Here is a 21,452-nt window from a genome sequence, read left to right on the forward strand (position 1 = left end):
ACACAAAACAAAATTTTGCCTTAAAAAGTCCAAATACTGTCACCTCCTACTTTTCACTTTGCAGCATTCTTTTGGGGCTAACACTTCAAATGTATAGCCAACTGATTTTTTTTTTTTCCCTCTTCTCTCTTGGAGGAGCCATTATTCTCTGACTAAAACCTGTTTACTGGTGCCTTTGTGTGTGCGTTTTTTCCCCCTGACATTAAATGAATTTTCATCTTCTACTTCTGCAATCTCTAAGAAATAGATAAACCATTATATTTTTTTCCCGGCTCGTATTTTAAATCGGTGATCCTGACAGCAGGCCGATTATTGCACTTTATGTTTTAGTGGATGTTTGCTGTTGCTAGTTACAGCAACACTTATCATAAGACAGCAAGAAAAGAGTAGTCCCTGGTAATTAAAGTAATGAAATATTCATTTACTCTACCTTTTCTGTAGTCTCACAAATTAGGCTGCTACATTTAATGCCTGCACTGCCTCTGTTTTTATTATAATGGCAGCTTTCGCATCTGCAATTAGGACTAATTCTGACAGTTACAATTTCTGAGGGATGGTAAACAGTGAACGAGATGTGCAGCAGAGGTATTACACGTGAAAAGCCCTTGTCTCTTTAACCTTGTTGTTTTTTTTCTCGCAGAGGTTACCTTTTCCCGATGGTGCAAAATCGACTTGACATAACTGTTCATCAGTTTCAGGGTTTTCCCTGGAGGTATTTGCATCAAATCAGCCCAGTCAAGCTTCAAGTTGAAATTGGCAGGCCAGAAACTGACAGGGTAGAGACTGGAAAAGAGACAGCTAAAGTACAGGCAGCGAACTGACAGTAGCAGAGTGAAAGACAGAGGGAAGGGGAAAGGGGTTGGGAGTGATCGCTTTTCAACTGTAGTGGAAGGGAGATCTCAGCTCCTGTGTGGATCTCAGTGGCAACGTATCCTGGAGGAACTTGAAAGGTCGAGAGATTCAGAACACCTTCAGCTAATTCTTACCACTAGGGCTTCCCAGCCCTGCTCCCGGGTCTGCTCTCATTTCATCTGATTGGATGCCTGAAGAGGAGTGGGCACATTTAATTAAACAGGAGGAAAGTTCTGAGGCACCTCCTTAGCACTTATTAAAGCTTGAAAGCCAAATCTCATGATCAGAGTTATAGGAGGTGAATAAGGAGGTTTGGGTCTTTTTTTTTTTTTTTTTCCCTAATTGTTAACTTGTAGGAACGTTAACAGCCCTTCTCTTGACCAGGTTTGTTTCCTTGGATTTCTCTTCTGAAGCAGGTTAAATGTTCCCAGAGACCAGAACTCAGGAGACTGTCAGTTCTATAGTTAGTGCATTTTTGTCAACAAAAACAGCCACCTAGCAGAAATTTCATTTGAAAAGATTCTCCTTTGAATAACACGGGGTTGCAAGTTCTCTTTGTCAAATAACGCCCTCCTGTCCTGATAACGGAAGAACATATATTCAGTTATTTAAAGGCCAAGAAAAAATGGCAAAGACTTAAAATAGACATGGCATTAAACTTTTATTTCACTATCAGGAACGGTCACTTTGAGAAAAATTCTGATTGCCAAACTTTCAAAATTGCTTTTGCAAAGAAAACAAACACAAAAGCCGCTCCTTTTGCCTGAGTGCATTTTTTTTCTCCTTTATGTCTATTTTTTTTAACCAATATATATATATATATTTTTTGTGTGTGTGTGTGATCCTTGTTTCTTCTAACTTTAGTGGTGGTGATGGAGGGGTGTGGGTGTCTTTACTAGATGATTTAAAATCCTCACCACTTTCCAACTAGACTTGGGGGTCGAATAAGCCCTTGCTTTCAAAGCGTCTTCAGGCTCTGTGTATGACAGGCATTGGCTGATCTGCTGATGCCCATTCGACAGGCACTGTTGAACTAAAGTGGTGTGACGGCACAGTTTTGTTAAGCTGTGAACAAAGAGCTGAAGATGCCTTCCTGGCATCGTCCATGTGCATATTGGCCTTGTCACAGTTTTGCTTGATTTAATGCTCGGTTTATTCCTAGATATTAAAACTTAAATTCCGAACAATATGTTTTCAAACACTACCTACCAACTTTATTTTAAAAGCTTCAACTTCGAAGATCTCAGTGTTCATTTCCTCCTCTAGTTTCTATGTAGCCAACGTGAAAACACAGCTCTGGAAATAAATAGATTGCCAGTAGCCTCTTAGCTATTATCCATTTAAAAATGGGATTCCAGTCTTAAAAAGTCTTATTAGGGGGAAAGATTTATTTTTCTTTGATCATTGGTTGAAAGTCATTATTTATTTCCGACAGTGGATCCTCACATAAATTCCTGAGGAAAAGTTACGTTGTGTGCACAGAGTCTGGGTAGACTTTTAAAAAGATCTATTATTAAAAAGATATTTAGTTATAAAGAAACCACTTACAAATACCTGTCAGGGTGGGCATAGGCCTGTGGGCAGGAAAAAAAGGAATCAAGGAAGTTTTTGCTGAAGTGAGCCCTGTTGAGACAGCAGCAAAATTAGGATTGAGTCTTAAAAATAAAACAATTGTTATAAAAGTCCCCCTTCCACAGACCACAGCTAAGAGAACTTAAGTTCAGTACTAAATTTAGATTCCTGTGTCCATTTGAATGTGTCTTGAGCTTTATCTCTGCTGGGTTTTTAGTTTCCCCCTCTGCCTCTTTTTCTCCCTTCAGGTTGGCTTCAAGTGTTTGCTAAGAGATTAGTTAGCAAGTTTATATTGAGGAGGTAGCCATGGGAAGCAGCTCTCTGGCCAAAGGAACGCGCAGTGGGTCAGAGTGTGAAGATACCGGGAGCTAAGACTGACTAAGGCCCCGGATCAGGTACTTTATTTTCTCTTCAAGACAAACCCGCTCGTAGAAAGGTTTGTGGGATGACATCTCATCCCAACAGGAGCACAGATGTTACCACTTTAAGAAACTTCCAAACAAGCATGGTTGCTGGAACAACTTCATGAAAAAAGAAATTGTCTATTGCCAGAAAACTGCCTTTTCATTACGGAAAAAGGTTATAATTTGAGATATTCAAGGTTATTTTTACCTCCATTCATAAAACACCTTTGGGAGACTGTGATGAGGAAGGTGAGGAAGGTTGCAAAAGAGGGAAAAACTGTTCAGCCAAGTGAAGGTATGGCTGCTAGTAACAAGTGAGACTGCACTAAAAATCTGAAATTGAATCTCTGGAGTAAAACACATACACATTTCCACCTGCCTTAAGCACACTTTCTTAGCAATGACAGTTTTACTAACTGAAATAAATTGCCTTTTTTTTCCCCCAGGAGTAGTAGTAGTTTACTCAGTATCCTTTATACCAAATAATTTTCACAGACAAAAAGAGTGATACAGGTAGGGGTGACTGAGCAAGAATACGTTTTATTGCCAGTTTTGTATACTATCACACTTGAAAAACACACCCCTTCTTGCAGCATAAATAAAATACTCTATCCTATTCTTTTAATGAGATTTCACGAGAAATGTTTGTGTCCACTCCCATGAATGTGAGCAAGAGTTAAACATGTAGATCTCCAAACTGTCAAAAGAATAGACCTGTTCATATATTCAGGGGAGTGGATTCTTACTTCATATATGAACTGAATTCTAGCATTGGTTTGGTGCTTCCTATGAAAACATTGTTAGAACTATTTGCAGAGGAGACAAATAGCAGTTGATCCAAATAGTCCCCCTACTCCATCCCCCCAGCTCAGCCTGATCTGCTGTGCTATGCTAACTCATAATCTGTAAATTGCTTTAAATGAAGCCATAATCTTCACTGTGTTTTATAACAAATGCATGGCTAGGACCAACATGACTTACCACCTTTTAGTGAACTGTCCTAATTTAGGTTCTTCTAAGGAATGGAGTGTAAAAAGAAGGAAAGTCAAGTAGAGATGAAGAGATTTCATAGTTGCCTTTGAACATCCACAACTGCTTACGTGGCCTTATCCCCTTTTTTTCCAGGCCAGCAGAAATGGCCTGCCCAGGGCTCATGCAAGTGAGCACATTCGAGAACTACTCAGTGGACGATTTGAGGGAGACGCTGGCCCTCTGATACCAATGAAGGGCCTTGACTGAGAATTCCCCTGAGATCAGGAGTAGGTGTGATGTTAGTACAAGGAGTTCTTGAAGGAAGGTCTGATTCACGTGAGACGAGGAAGCATGATTTTTCCAGCCGTCGGTCGGTCATCATGTCATCATTGGGTTTGAAATAAGCAGGTACTCATGGCTGCTTTTTTTTCTCCCACCCCGTTCCTGCTGAGTGAGGAAGTTCTGCTTCATGTAAATAAGATAAATAAGATCTTGGAATTTATCTGCAATGAGGTAGGGCTTTAATGATCAGTATCTGCAAGCCAGGAGCATGACTGTGATCTCATTGTATCACAGTGTACAGATGAGATAGTTTAGAGCTACAGCACACCAGTGCATTGTGCCTGGGTGTCGGGAACAATTCTTCCGTTTCCAAAGCAGCGACTCTTTCTTTTTCATCATTGTTTCCTTACCTCACTTGTATGCTTCTTCTGATACAGATCTGAGTGAGTTATGCAAGCTTCAGACTTGCCAGCCCCCAGCTCCCAGGCCTAGTACAGAGTAATTCATAAACTTACCATATTAGACTATCAGATTGAAACCAAGGGTTTCTACTAGTGGTGGAATTGGAAAGCCCATTGTTTTGATTATCATTTCATCAGCCCCAACTGATACTAGTATGCTCAAGGAAAACATACTTCAGTTTCAGTTGATTTTCAGATTCCAAAATGGTGCTGCAAAGCCTGTGCATCTCTAATTATATTTTATGCTAGGCTGTGCAATACCAAAATATACGCTGCAGCAATCAGTGAGTGAACAGTATCAATCAATTTGTAAACAGATGAAGTCACTCATTCCCAAACTGGTTTTCCAAAAACAATTACTAAATTACAATAGAAAAAAATTGTACAGTTACTGTATTTGTGTGCTGTGTTACAATCAACATACCAGGGAAACAAAACAATTTAATGCAGAAAAATCATCATTCATCTACATTATAATTGCTTCTTTTTCACATCTACAGGGCGGTTAATTAAAATTGTGATTAAATGCGGTCGCGCTGCCTAAGATGTCTTGCCCAAAACAGGTGGTACAGAATTTAAAAGTAAAAAAAATGTAATTAGCATTGGAAATTGAGAAATTGCCTGTAAGAATCAGTGTTAATTTCAGTCAGTGATGAGGTAATTTATAAATGAATGCAGTGGAGGCTGTGCAAATGCACATTGCCTTCCTTGCCATTCTTAGCATTCTCAGCATGCAGGTGAAAATGTTTTCAAAATATTGAGGTAATTTGAAAATCAATCCATGCATTCCGTATCTTTTTTCCTCCCGTTTGTACCAAATGCTGAACAAATGCTGCCATAGATGGCACGATCCACCCGCTTTTTTTTTTTTTTTTTTTACTTTCTAAAAGCAATGCTGAGCATATTTTAGACCTAGATGAAGAAACGTCACAACACCAATTGCAAGTCTGAAATTGTCCCCAGGGCCCTAACCCTCCACCTGAAGTTCTGACTGATGTGGATTGGCTTTGCTGCAGGGCACTCCTTCACTAAGATGGAGATCTAGAAGGAACAGGTAGTACAGACAAAAAGATGATTAACCAAACCCATAAACACTTGAGGTTTTATTTTTAAAGTTTAAGGAAGAATTAGAGGATTATAGTAAGGCCTATATTTCCTTTAGCATCTTTATCTTTATTCTCCAAAAGCAGTTAACAAAGTTTTTACTAGAAAAAAATTTTTTTTCCAGAAACCAACTCTGCTCATAAATAGCATCTCTTATCCCTTCATACAAGGATGCAGCTTTCTCTTGGCACATGAGTAAACTTAAAGTTTAGGTGCTGTTTTAAAAATTATTTTTATTTGCAGTATGTTTTTATTATTAAAATAAGATCCTCTAAGCTTTAAAAAATCTTTTAATGGAAGAAATTTGACTTTCATGTGCTTTTTCTCATCAGCTGAATGATATGAATTTAAGATATTTTAATCATTAATATGGGATTTAAGTGTCTGGCTTCTTCAAGAGACTTCTTAGGACCTTTTAAGCATCCCCTTCCTGTATTTGGCACTCTGCAAAATGATTTCTCCATTAAAAGAACATGCTTAGTTAACTGTTAAAGATCCATCTGATAATCAGATGCTGTCATGTAAAATATCCTGCATGGTTCTTTCCTGTTGGAGGCAGAATCAGTAATTCCTGAAACTATTCTTTGGGTAATTCTGACAGTTTTTGGAGAGAGACAGAAACTAAGGAGTAGTCTGTTTCTCTGACAGTATCGTACCATCCTCTGATTTTAGGCATGCTGTCAGGTCTATTCCCATGACCCTTCCTCATCCCGTTAGGATACAAATGGACAGTGCAGTTTAGATTTGGTGAATGGCATGCCGTCATTTCTGCCATATTTGAGTCTGTTTCCCATTTACTATTACAAGTAGAAATAAAATGAGACCTATAAATGGAGGAAACTGAAAGGTCACCAGTTAACTTCAAGATCCCTCTCCTTTCACCAGCTCCTGCCCCCCACTAACTGTGATTAGACTGATTTCGTCTTCCAGCAGTCAGTTCACCTTCGGTGAGGGAGAGTGCAGCTTCATCAAAGAATGACTTCCTGGATTCCCTTCAGGACCTGTGAACATAAGATCTGAGCCACATGGGACTTGGCTCAAGTTTCAGGAGAGTGGTGGGACGGGGGAGGGACTGTGATGTGCTCTGGGCTGTGCTGGTTCTGAATTTACAAGGGGTCACAAAGGTTAGAGAATCACAGATGTCAAGAGCACTTCAGGCCCTCCCCCTTGAAAAATGTGCAGTAGAAATCTTCCTACCTCTGTAGTTTAGTTCATAGTCCTCTGTAAACTAGCAGGACACTATGGAGTTCTTTACGTTGGAGTTTTCACCTCTGTGACATCAAACCATTGGCAATGGCAATGTCTTCTATACAAGTTCACCTCCGAAGTATCTTCTCCATTCTCTTATAGAGCCATCAGGATCCTCAGAAAAGGTATGGACTCTATGGCTATGTCAGCACTAGACTGGCCAGAAACTTGTTTTTTTTAAATCCTTTTTCTTTTCAAAGTTTGCCACGAGAGCTTACTTGCTTCATTCTGCCATTGCCAGAAGCAGTACCTCTTTGAAGCTGATGTCAGGTTCGTGGAAGAAAACTGCACATTTTCTTTTTCCTCTTTCCGCCTTCATTCCTAAGGGTGATATAAGCTTTGTATTAGACAATTTTTTTTTTCTTGTTGCAAAAATAATTGAAATGTATGCCACTGGGTCGTTTTTAGACTTGTGGTATTTTTGTCAAAAATTGCAGCATTTAAGTTATCCTGCATTAATTGAGCATCTACTATGCGCAGGCACTGAACATGAGGCTGCAAATTAAAAAATGAATGATAGAGTCTGGATGCCTAAGGAGCTCACAGTCTAGTGGGAAAGGAGGGCCTCCAGAAATGAGGAAGATGTGACGAGTGCCATAAAGAGCTTTGTATCCAGTGAGTAGAGAGCACAGAAGACGGCCTGACTAGATCTGGGAGCAGGTGGTGAGGGCAGACTTCCTGGGGGAGGCAGCTTTTGCAAGGAGGATGATCACATGACTTGGATTTCACTGGTGGAGTGGGGAAAGGGCATCCTGAACTGAGGGAGGGTATGCACAGGCTTTGGAGGAGAGAAAGGGAGACCAGCTCAGGTGCTGGCAGCTAACCAACATCCCTGGAACAGAGCCCTAGTGCAGGGGCATAAGCTTGAATTGAGTCTGCAAAGGGGCTTGTGGGCAGAAGTATCTCCTGTCCCACATTTCTGGCTCTTAACCAATAAATAGGTGATGGTGAGCTCATGAAACATTTTTTAAAGAAGAAGAATGACAATCATGTTTGTATTTCAGTGAAATGTCTCTGGCAACTGTAGGAAAGCTAATATTATCTAACATTTATTGAGTACTTAGAATATGCTGAGACCTGTGCTAAGAATTTTGCCTGTGTCATCTGATGTTGCCCTGACAAATACTCTGTCAAAGAGATACTATTATTTCAATACTTTTTTTTTAACTGAGGAAGAAATTAAGACTTAGAAAAGGCATGCGTCTAAGAGTCAGGAAGAAAGTTTATGGTTAATGTTACTGGAATTGTAGAATTTCCAGAATTACAAGTAATTCTGGAAAAACGTTTGGAAAAAGAAACCTAGCCCTTGAAAAAGAGTTAAAGTGAGGCAGTTTGATTCCCTTTTCTCTGGGGGAATAGTGAGACTTAGTTGTGTATAAGGATTTCTCATCCTCAGAATTCTTTTCATTCATCACTAGGCCAATTTGAACAAAAGAAAACAAAAAAAAAAATGGTTATTTGTCCTCAAAAAAACTGATCCTAGAATGTTATATCTTTGGGAGTTTGGAAAGAGATGGTTAACAGACAGCCCTTCAGAACAGTGGAGTTTAGTAAACCCCGGAACACTAGCCTTGCTGATTTAATTCATGACATTAAGGCCTTATGAGGAAGCAAATGAAAATAATCCCTTTGCGATGACTCTTTTCCCCCTTTTCTGAATTAACTCTTCCATTGCCTAAGACTCCCCAATCCTCAAACTTCTGAATTCTCCACACTGCCTTATCTCTGCCATCCCATGGCAGGCCCTAAAGCTGCTAACATTTTGTAACAACTATGTGACAAATTGTTGTGCTTTTATTCATGTCGGACATCTTTGCCAGGCTTGCTTGTTGTGTTTTCTGTTTGGCTGTGTCATGGGACCAAAGGTGGCTGCCTTTGTACAGCATGTCAAATCTGGTTAACATGCAGCCATTTATCTTTAAAACCACTCCCGCACAATGGCAGCAGTGGGCCAGGCCACAGGGCTCCCAGCACAACCCAATTTTTCAGACCATCTTTTCTGCATATGGGGAGCACATTGGACAGCAGACAAGATGTTTTGTGATTTGGGGAATCTCTTAGAGACAAATTGTAGAGTGCAAGTGCGGTGTAGCTGGACTGCTGGGTGCCCAGTGAAGTGAGGAAAATCAGATACAGCACAGGCTGAAAGAATGAAGCAAGAATTCATATCTCTGTGCAGAACATGCACAGTACTTTGCTCACACAGAGAGTTCACACGTAGACAAAAGCGTGTTTGCTTGGTAGTTATTTGCAGGGCATTCTATAGACACAGCCTGTGTGTATATTCACCCATAAGCCTTCTCTCTGTGTTTTGGACTGGGGAGGGTGCCCACACATGAACATGGAAATGTGCTGGTGTGGGAAGACAATTTGCTGTTAGCAATTTAAGACATGGGAAAGACCTTCTAGTTCACTGAGGCGTTTCTCTCCTAATGCCGCAGAAGCAGAATCTTTGTGTTTTCTATGGTTGTTTCGATAAAGGACTCTGTGTGTGTGTTTAAGGAATACTCAGAGCCGGTGAGTGTCAAGTGCTACAGTGAAAGATATTGAGGACTTTTCTTATTATAAAATGGCTGCAAACTTTATAACCTAATTCACTTTGGGTTTTCATTTTTCACTTGTTTCCAGGGGTCTTGGGGATGATTTGCCCTTAAATAACTAATTATCAGCAAAGGAGAAAAGACAGCAATAAAAAAAAAGTGATAAACCTTCATGAACTAGTTTAACTAAAATGAAAAATTTACTTCCTTGGATCAGTGAAAGGACCAAACATAGCAAAACCACCCGACTTAGATGAATTGTTAGGAATTGTAAACAGTTAATATAAAAGTATATATACATAAATATATATACACATGTGTTTGTGTATGTGTATATATACTGAGGTTGCTTGAATAAATAGGCACCCAGTTTTTCTCTTTTTCTCTCTCTCTTTTTTTTTTTTTTTTTTTTGAGTAAAGGACCCAAGAGATTGCCTTTCACTTTGAAAACAATCTCTAATATCAGGAAAATGCGCTGTTTGTTTATGCGTACATAATGCAAGTTTGTCCGCCTGGGAACTGCAGCAAATGGGAGAAGTATGCATGGATTTCACAGGTAACAGGATTACGTGGGCACATAATTGATCCATTTGGAGAAAAAAAATGACAGTGCTCTAAAGATGCCTAGGCTTTGGAGATGGAGTTTATGAAACAGGCATTTGTAAATTCAAAGGAATCAATATGTCAATTTTATTACATCTCAGAACCAGCTGGGCATTAAAGGAACAGCCTTTAAAAAAAAAAAAAAACAACAAAAAAACAAAAACCTGCAGCTGTGTATTCCCACATTGTCTACCTTTCTTAAAGGGCTTAGCATTTGAGGACATGAACTTAGAGACTTCTACCTTTCCAGAAATTAATTTACATTGTCAAAAAAAGAACAATAATTGGGCATTTTCTCAGTTTTCAATCTAACCAGTCCATTAAAATGTCCTGACTTATTACTACAATTAAAGTCTATTAATAGATATAGGTAATAAGCAGAATAGTGACTCTCACATAGGTTGCATACAGTCAAGGGTTCATTAGAATTCATGTCTGCATTGTGCTTTTCAACAAAGTCTAGATTCTACCTCTTCCCTGATCTAAGAACATAATTTAAGAGCTAAGCTTTGGATGTCCCACAGAATTTGGTTTGTGCAAGTATGAAATATTCCTGTTTTATTAGAGTTTTTGACAATTCAAAAAGACCAAGCTATTTTAAATTAAGTTCCCAGATAATAGGATTTGGACAACAGCCATAAGAGACGTGCATGGGATGTGAATTCAAGATATTTTTTTAAGATCCCAAAGAGCTTACACAACTAAGGATGAAATTTAGAAGCTATTAACCGGCCCACTTGTAAGTGAAGCAATGCTTCCTTTCACCTCCCTACTGTGCGCTGCCTACTTGTACCTCAAAGGTGAACTGCTCTGCTGTTTCATGCTCACAGCTGCCCTCCCTGGACTCCTGCTCCAAGAACATCCCTAGACCCATTCACTTGTAAGCCATCGGGCCCAGTGCTCCTCCTCTCTCCAGGGAATGAGGAATTCAATACCATGAAAAGAATAGAGCATTCAGACACAAATCTGTGGCTGAATTCTGATTCTGCCATTTACTCTCATGTGACCTTGGGTGTATTTCTTAACTTCTCTGATCCTTAGTTCATAATGCTTAAAGTGGGGTCCAATATTTATTTTATAGGATCATTAGAATGTTGAACAAAATTCTGAGGGGAGTGTCTGAAGCCTCAGAAGATACTCCGTACATTCTGCTTATGACTATTTCAAGGCATGACTAATCAAGCTGCCAGGAATTCTGTGATAGAGGTACTTCAGTTTCTGGGTCATGCAGAAACATTCTTGAAAAGAGGAAACAATAACCTTAAGCTGAAGTATTCATTCCTTTTCAAATCTTTAGGGAGTGTTAAAAGAACAGAAAAGGAAAAGAAATAGAGTGGTCGGCATGATCACAAGTACCTGCATTTCCAGGAAAAAGATATTATACCTTTTCTTTATAGGAACAATGCCCTATTTAAAGTTCCTCAAAGAGTATATTCGGAGCTGACCTTTGTCACAGCACTCACAATATCTGATTCCTATTTTTCTCCTCACAAATATGTAACTGCCTTGAGGACAGTCTTTTCCATCTCTCTGTCACCAGTGCCTAGCTCTGCACATGGAACACAAAAAATCGTTTTGTTCAAGTGGGCTGTGCTTTATACGAAGAAGAATCCGTTCTACTCAACTATCTTCCGAAAATGAATACACCAGGTACATTAAACATTTAGCATATATTATAACATCTAGAAAAAAAGCTTTTGATAAGTTACGTTAGACTCCCTACCCCTCCATCAACGATTCCTTGAGCTTCACTTAAGTGACAGCTATGCCATGTTGAATACTTGGGATTTTCCCTTTTCTTTTAGTTTGTATTTAAATGAACTGGTTTTCTGCCTTTTGCACTGACACCTATAAGATCTGTGGGAGGCAGGCAGAGAGGTGGTGTGGGTCCCCAAGGCTTTGAACATCTGGGCTCAGGTTGGTTTCTACTTCATACCAGCCATGCAGCCAGGAGCCAGTCGCTCAACTTAAATGTGTCTCCATTTCTCATAAAACTCACGTTACAGGGTTGTTGTGAAGAATTATTAGTAATAGGTAAAGTATCAAACACATAATAGGCCCTTAATGTTATGTCTTCTTCCTCCGCTCTTCCGTGTTTACTGAGTATCTGCTTTGGATTGGGAGGTAGTGAGTTCCCCCCTTGCTCCTTCTGTTGGTCATTAAGTCAGTCAACATTTAATACATACCAATGGTGGATGTCTTACCCCAATTCCAAATATTATTACGAGAGCTGGACTATTTTCTACTCAAGGAAAGGAGTGTGCAGAAGTACCCTCCATACCTAGAATCACAATCATTCTATTTTCTGCCTAATCTGACTCTTTCTTTGTTCCCACCATCCTTTTTAGTGAACCGCTTTGGTATCTCTGCAAAGCTTCATCACCGTTCTGTGCTTGAGTATCTCAGATCTCTCTTCTTCCATGATCCTTTGAAGACAGCGGGGGGAAAAAAGATGCACTAAGGTCTCTTGACTTATATGTTTGCCATGCAACTCTGTGGATTGGTTAGTTAATAGAACAGATTAAAACACTTTGATTCTGCTTAAGCATACCAGAAATACATTCAAATCTACAGCTACAAAATGTAAAGAAGGTAGTCCAAATATAGTACTACATAATGAGGCTCCCTGTTGGTAGTATATAAAGCACTTTAGAGTATAGCTTCAAATTCTAATGAAGATCATTTTAAATTTTGCACTGAATTGTGAATTTAAAATTCCCATGTTCTCCATAAGTATCTGAAGAGGGGCATGTAAATACCATAAGTGAATTAATTACTGCCTTAAGTTGGTAAAGCATGTGTGAATCCAAACTTTATTCTTGAACTTGCACTTCTCTTCCCAAGGTTTTTTGAACCATTTCCTATATGCCGAGTTCTGAGTACCTATTCAACTGCTGAGGACATATAAAAAGGTATTTTTCTTTGCATGGATTAAATGTTTTAATCTCAGAAAATCATCACCACCACCACAAAAAATATGCCCGCTACAGTATCCATGTATGACATGAAATTCATAAAGCAGAAAAGAGGTATTTATAATGGAAAACTTAGGAGAACATGCACAGATTTTACTTAACTTTTACTCCTCCTTTTGATATTAACCATTATCATTTTCTTTCTCTGGGAAGAAACCAAAGACTAGATGGCAAGAAGATCTTTCTTTAACTCTTGCTTCTGTTTTGAGGCTGTAACTGGGGCAACCACTGAAGTTGTTGGACAACTTTTCTAAGCTGACTTTTCTGAAGTAAACCCCAAGAGGGGGGAAAACGGAGCTGCTGTTAGTTCATGGATGGTGCCCACATGGCGCCCACACCGGTGCCCTCAGAGACACCATCATTTCCATGGAAGGGCCAGAGGCCCTGCCAATATCTGCTCATCATTGGCATGATCGACCGTAACAGCTTCTTCTGAGCCGTTCCGGTCTGTCGTGTCAATGCGTACTCAGGGAGTCCTCAGCACACGGATCATTGACACGGCACTACATAACGGCTCCTTAGCAGCCATTATTGGGTATCAAGTCAATGCATACTCAGGGAGCCTTTAATGCACAGGCCTGCACAAGCAGACACATTCCGAATACTAAAATTCCTTAGGAAAATTAGTCATTGCCCATGTGTGATCGCTGTTTTCCATTTTGAATTTTAACCATTTTGAGGAAAGGGGGAGACAGGAAAACACCAGAGTCATCTGAAAACTCCTTAAAAGACTGGTGCAAAACTTGTCAGGGTGAGCTGGGTGCACGAAGACGGCGAACTTCTCATTTTTTCCTTTCCATAGCCTCATTTTATTGTGTCAAAGTTCTAGAAAGCCCTTGACTTTCACAGAGGCTCTTTTTTCAGGCAGGGGACGGCCCAGAAAAACCCTTTTTTATGGTTCAGATATAAATCCCAGAAAATGTAGTGGAAATGATGACAGGCTCTCTAACTGTAAAATAACTGCAGTAGGTATCATTCTAATAATCTTACAGAACTACACACATCAAAAATATCCCGGTTTATGATGATCTCTGTAAGACATTTCAGTTGGTTGTCATTCCAGACTTTTAATAAATGACATTTTGAGTGGGAAAGATTCTGCAAGATCAAAATAAAGTAATGATAATGATGGTAATAGTAGTAATAATAACACTATAGCTACCATTTATTACATCCTCACTATGTGACAGGCACTTTGTGTACATCATCTCATTTAATTTTCTCAACAGACTTTACAAATTGGGAAACCATGGGCAAGGTTACATAACTTGACTGATGTCACACAACTGCTGAGTTATAGAGGTAGGATTTGAACTGGATATTGCTTCTAATATGAAGCACCTTCAGGGAACCAGGTTTTTCTATAGAATATCCAACCCCTTGTGGGCTTACTGATCAGGAAACTGAGGCCAAGGTAGTTTTAGTAATTCCCCCAGATAATAAAGAGAGTCCTAGTCAGTATTGGAATGCAACAAGAGTGTGGATGCTCTTTCTGTCTGACCACATGTTAACCACAGACAAAACTTGGGAATTTCGGAGACTCTGTCTTGTGTTTTAGGAGGAAGGTCCACTGTTGCCATCATTCCTGAAAAGACTTCCCTGCACCAAGTCAAAATGGTGCGAGTTTGCTCTTGTTGGTATTTTTCCCCTTTTGTGTTCTGCTTACTGACTGACATCTGCTATCATGCTAAGCAGGTGTTCCTATGTAAACGAACGTGCCCTGTTTGTGTTTCGCCATCCTCGCTGCTGCGCACCCAAATGAGCAGCGTGATTAAGAATCCTGTAAATTTTTGAAAGGAAACGGATGGCTACCCTACTAGAACATAATTACACCGTTCCAACATCCGCAGCTCACTGCTGCAGCAGAGTTGGAGAACAGCAGAAATTAATAATATATAATAGCATCATTCTCGTAATTTATAAATGAAATAAAGTAGAGAAGAGATTCTGCTGATATGCATTTTCTCCTTAATTCTAAAAGACAAAGTATAGATTAGAATTTTAGTGGGGTGAAACCTGGCCAGCAGTCTCCCACTAGATGTCTGATTCATGATAGGAGTGTTTTGCTTAGGGAAAAGAGCTAATATCTTTTATTAGGCCAGGGAAAGAAATGAATAAACAAGGCCCTCTAAAGGCAATACCAGATAAAGGGGGCCTGAAAAATCTCTCTGCAGATGGTATGTCCGCTCTATTTTAAAAAGGTATTATTACTTTAAGACTTCAACGTGTGCTGCATTTTTTATTTCATTATAATAACATATCACCACAGGTCAACCGCTCTGAGAAAAGAGAGGCCTGATCACTTAAAGATGTGGTTCTACACAAACTTCATGTTATAGAGCATTTGTGTAAGTATAACAATACACATCCAGCAAGCAAGCCTGTACTGTAAAACAACAAAACATTGTCAATAGGGTAGATAATGTTATTTTTTGTTTGTTTGTTTTTACCACAAAACTGCCTTTATCTCTTTTAAAAAAGCATGATTTTGAGCACCCTGAATGTGCCAATGAGCCTTTTATTACAAATCATCCATTAGAGTAAGGGAGCTGATTCTTTTAATCACGCCTTTCAACCATGCTGGAAAGATAATAGAACTTTCCAAAGAGGCAAATAAATTATATGTTAAAAGTAGCTGGTCCTTTCTCTGTGACATAGGATTATGGAAGGCAGTTAGAAATTTGAAATATTTTTCCGTCTTTACTTGCCATACATAAGTTGCTGGAGAAAAGAACATGGTCGATCGTTTCAAGGGTTTGTCCTCCACAAGCCCAATGTCCACAACAGATAGACTAACAGGTACACACACATAGGCAACTAGCCTTAAGGAAAAGAATATTAATGAGTTAAATAGTGTTACTCAAGCAATTTTCTGTGCTTAATTTCAAAAAATGACAACATGTCCCCCAAAAAAGTCAACATGGATTTTCTTGCTTTAATTAGCCTTAGAGAACATGGAAATGCTGTTTACTTTTCAAGAGCAGCATGTCCATTTAAGATGCTTATTCATTTAAGCAGCATTCATTTAAAAGTCCCCTCGAGTATTACTCTATGTGTTTTGATTTGGTTCAGAGAAAATAAATTCGTTTAATAGATTTATTTTATTAACAGGTATTTATTTAAGTGGATTCCACTGTATTTAAATCTCCAAACAGTTTCCATTTTACTTCCTTGCTTACTTGCTTCATGTTGACTCATTTTAATAAGCCTCAGGTGCCTAGGGTCTTATTGAGTGTTCAGTTTGATCAATATGGTTAAATTAAAATTGTGCAAAATATAAGCAAATGTACTCTAACAACACAGTGAAAAATGTGCTGTGCGCTAAGCATTGATTGGTGCTGCGGACATGGATGTGTGGTGATGGGAAAACCTCTAAACTACCTGGAAACTGCTCCCTCCAGGAACCCCGTCACCTCCCACCTATACAGTCAAGCAAGGGTGCAGCACGCCCACTGCCCACCAAAGTAGGAGAGAGAGATGCACGGCAGGTGTTTTGCTTTTTGATTTAATGGGAAGCAGAATGTAAGACTCACAGTGAAATCCTTTATAAAGAGAAAAAAGCTAAGATCATATAAAAGTTAAGCTTTGACTGTCACTGAAATGCTTTAGGCAATGTCAATTTAGGAATGAAGAGTCTAGTTCTTTTTCACAGAGTAACTTTTTATTTAGTTGTAATTATTTAAAAATCTTAATCACTTAGTAGTTTGTATCTTTTTTTCAAACTTCTTGTTTGCCAGATGCAACTTGGCAAGTTACCCAAAAAATACCCTAATTTCTAAAACATACCAAAAATCAGCCTTCCCATTAGCACTGCATTTGCAAAACCTATATAACTCAATAGCTTTCCAAAAAATTCATTGCTCTGTAATTATAAAGCAAAATAGATAACTAAATATGTCTTAGTAGGCTCCTTCCAGCATGAAAATGTTTATCTTCTATTCCTAAATCAATTCCTTAACCTTTCTTTTCCTTGGTTCTCTTTATTTTCCTTTCTTGTCTGTTATATGAAATGCATTAGGAGTATTAAGTATCCATAATATTCAAAGTCAATCTTTTTAAGCTTTTAAAAAACTACCCCAGTGCTTAACAATCATAATTATATGTCATTCAAAGTTGTTCCTAAATATGCGCTGGCAGTTTCTTTTCCTACCTGTTGTGTGATCTTGCATCTATCTTTAGTCTTCTTGCTAAGTGACAGCTACCATCACAGCTCTGGCTTTCTTTGATATTATCTCTTCCTACATGTCCAAAACATAAGTTCATATGAGCAGAAGTTGATCTTATCAAAGGTAGATCAGAAGTTTAAAAAAAAAAAGCAAGGAGATAAAAACATCAAAAATACATATCTTGCAAGCCATGATTGTGTTTAGGAAAGTTTGATCTGTTGAGATGGAAATCATCCTCTAGTTTAAACTGACCATGTAGTTTTAGAAGAACAAAATGAATTTGAAGTTTTCTTTTCAATTAAATCTAAGCTTGAGCTTCCTAACCCGTAATGGCACAGTCACCAGCAAGCCTGCAAAATAGTGTTGAAGTCTTAAAACTCATTAGAAGCAAGTCGACCAGTACAAGTTCAGAAAAATTCACTTTATTTCTGTAGCAGGGCCAAGAAAAATACTTAGGTTTTTGTTTAGTTTTGTGCATGTTACTCTTGATTTTTCTCAGTGTTTCGCATGTTTTGAGTCTTTAATATCAAAGGTAGGGCTCTTTGTAAACAAGTGTAAGTTTACCCAGGCAGCTTCACTTACACCCTTCCCTTGTAATCAGATGTGAAAATTACACCCTCCCTTTTGGATACATGATAATTACACACTTCAACATGCAAGGAATTGTCTCTGTTTCAGTTGTTGGAATGAAAAAGCTGAGACATTAAGTAAAATATATTATTATATTAAAGATCATTTCCATGATTGTTTTCGGGGTTTGTAATCAAAACCGTGATCAAGGTAGATTTAGTTTTAAAAGAATATGTGGAAATAAAGAGCAGATAAAGTGAATTGCTGAGTTCCTCTTGAATGGCCATTCTCTCATTTTATAAAAATGCAGTTAAGAAAAATATAGTTTCTCTTTCAAAATATCTTTTGGTATCTTATTTGATATTTTCTTTTCCCATGCTTATTGAAGTACCTATTTTGAACTTCTTGAGACCAAAAAGAAGGAAAAAATCTACATTTTTGTATGCAAAATGAAAGGTTTAGTCAGAGGAGACAGATAAATACAAGAAAGGAATCTTTTCAAGAAAAGGTTTTTATTTATTTATTTATTTTTTCAAGAGTCATTTTGGACAAATTGAGCCAGGTGTAAAAGTTCTGTAAACTCTAGGTTCATCCAGACTGTGCCTTACCTCATAAGATAAAGATATACGTCAGTGATTGTTAAATTAAAGCCTAAAAAAAGTTAGAGATTTTGGAAAATAACCCTGACTCAAAAATATTTTTTCTCCTCTTTGGGAGGAAGACAACTTAAATTATTGATTTCCTTCTACTTTATTCAGCTAAGAAGAAAAAGAAAAGAAGAGAGAAGGTGGTGCTAGATAACTGATTTTATGATTTCTTGAAATAGTTTATATCACAAAAGGAATGCCCAAATGGATTAATTATCTAAGTATTTAGATTTTTTTCTATTTATCCAAACACTGGCATAGGTAAGTGAACATACATAGTCAAATAATCCAAATCTATTTTTTAAAAAGGATCCTACTAGATTTTTTGGTTCTGAAAATGCCTGATCCAGTATTCAAATATTTGCCATTAAATGATAATACTAATTAGCGCATATGTACACACATCCTTTTCTAGTTTAAAATCACTGCATAATCTTACATTTGTGTTTGATTTTCCAAAATATTTTCCCTAGAGAATCTTCATGTATTTTTAGAACTTGGAAGAAACCAGAGAATTAACTATTCTCACCCGTAGGCTTCCCTCATTGGGTAGAAATTGAAACAGAGTTGTCGGACTAGGATTTGAACCCTAGTCTTCTGACTCCAAATCAGGGATAGGATGCAGTTTTTAATGCAGATTTTGTTGTTGTCAAATTTTCTCCCAGTCCAATCTGAGATGATGTCTTATTTTTAGGCTAAATAAGTCTCTACTCTGAAGTGTCAGGTTATAATTACTGTATATGCCAAGAGTGAAACTGGGTATAATCAGAGAATCCAGTGTGCCCACATGGTGAGTACTGAGTTATTGGATGATGGAGCCACATATTCTGAACTCAAGACTCTTGGTTTGTACTGTTTTTTTTTTTTTTTTCTTTAGAAAGATTGGAAGTTAGTTTTCAGGTGAGATATGTTCATAATTCCTATACAGGCGAGGCAGAGAGCTCAGAAAACCTTTCACCTGGTATTGACGTTAGCTTGGCTGTGTGTGGGTTGCCATTGCAGTCCCCTTGTGATGTAAGCCCCATCTTGGTAGAGGGGGCAGTGAGAAGGAAGAGATGGTGGCAGAGAATCTGAGGAGAAAAACATCAGGAGCATTGCCAGGAAGGAATTAATGTGTCTCTCCTCCAGGCCTCCTGATCAACCTCTACCTTCACTATATTACATTTACAAATAGCAACAACAGCAATCAGGAAAAGTTCAGGGTGGGAAAAGTAAAGAAGGAGCCATTCCTGAACAAGGCCACATGTCCTATACTAGTTTCCATTCCAGCAAGCCACTTGCTCTGCGGAGTTCTGGGATCACAACCTGGTAGAAGGAGAAGTGTCCTGGACTTGGTTCAGAAAACTCGGATTTCTGTACTCCCTCCACCCCACCCCCATCCCTGCCATCCAATCTCGGCATGACTGTAGCACATCCCTTAACCTCCCTGGGCCTCATGTCCATGGCTGTAAAATGTGGGGATTGGACGGAAGTTGCAAACTGGTGGCTGACAGATGTGTTTAGTTTGGCTTACAAAGTATTTTAAACACATTCAAATTGGTTGCCAATATTTAAAAACTGGGCAATTACACTCAAAGATTCAGATTTCCAACACCTCTGGAGAACTCAGAAGCTATGACATCTCTGGCCCACACAGATGCATGGAAAGACCGTAAGGGAATTACTCTGGATCCCCCTTGGAAGGATCAGTCAACCTCCTTCACCTGCTTGGTCTGTGTAGACATTTGGGTGCATGACCTTGATCCCTCCAAAGCTCCTTCCCACATTGAGTTCTATAATTCCAAAGCTGTTTTGCTTTACTGTACAAAATAGAATTAATCCTTAGTGGTTTCTGCATGCACAGCAGAATGCTAAGGTATTTGTCTATATAATATACATAATATATAAATATCATGTAAAGGTCGGAAATAGTTTAGGTTATACAAATCAGTCTCATTTGGAACAAACTGTGAAATCTGATCATAGGAGGCAGGTGTAGCTCAGAAAAGGTGAACTTTAACATAGTCACAGGAAGGCTTCTGACTCCTGTCTACCCAGAAAACTACATAAGCATTTTATAAATTACCCCCAAATTAGTTCTTTAAACCCAAAGCAAATAATATAGACCTTTCCAGCTCAACATAGCATTTTTTTCGTCTCCCAGTAAACTAGCATCTCCAGTCTTCCATTTGAATATTAGATTTATGAACTTTTTTCTGTTTATGTGATTGAAAGCAAATTATATTGGTCTATGTTCAGTCTTCTTCAAAAGTAAATTACATCAGTTTAGAATGTCATATTTTTATAAACCCTATTTTCAGATATGTCCAGTTTGAACACAAAGGCTAAATTTGAAGCTAATGGTTATAGAGTATTTAATATTGTACAAATGCCTTGACAGAAATGTCTTATTTGGTCTTCACAATAATTCTAGGGATGGATGGAGAAGGTACCTAACACAAACAAGGAGTCTAAGACTCAGAAAAATTAGAAAACTATTGGAAAATTGGGCTACTTACTTAATATGTGAAAGAACCAGAAGTCAAACCTACAGCTTCTGGCTTCCCATTCAGTGATTCCCATCCACAGGTTAGCTATGTTTCCAGTGTCTTAGAGAGAGAGAGGGAGATAATTTTACCTGAGCAATGCTTTGGGGCTTTTTTTTTTTTTTTTTTTTCCTTTCATAAATGAATTCTGTCAGTGTTTTCCAAGTTAAATGAAGGATCTTTTTTTGGTAGCTCTTCTTAAGTGAATGCTGGATTTTTGTTAAGGGATGCTAACACATGTATAAAAATACAACTTGTAGATGGTATAGGGAATAATTATTTAAGAATTAAGTTTTACAATGAAATATCAACACAGAGAGATGGGGAAGGGGCAAAATATCATGAACTAGGCAGGTAGAAGAAGTTTATGGAAAAATAAAGTGCTAGGGAGTTTTTAACTATAAAGAAGCAGAGGAGGAGTTCCCACTGTGGTACAGTGGGTTAAGAATCCGACTGCAGTGGCTTGGGTCGCTTTGGAGGTGCAGGTTCAATCCCTGGATGGGCGCAGTGGGTTTAAGGATCTGGTGTTGC

General features: G+C 38.4%; 1 protein-coding gene across 4 annotated transcripts in view; it reads left to right on the top strand.

Moving 5' to 3' along the window:
* Positions 1-21,452, top strand: part of ZEB2 (zinc finger E-box binding homeobox 2) — a 132,469-nt gene that overhangs the window by 15,322 nt on the left and 95,695 nt on the right. The gene's annotated exons all lie outside the window — the stretch shown is intronic.

Source organism: Sus scrofa, chromosome 15, assembly GCF_000003025.6.
Source record: "Sus scrofa isolate TJ Tabasco breed Duroc chromosome 15, Sscrofa11.1, whole genome shotgun sequence".
Lineage (NCBI taxonomy): Eukaryota > Metazoa > Chordata > Mammalia > Artiodactyla > Suidae > Sus > Sus scrofa.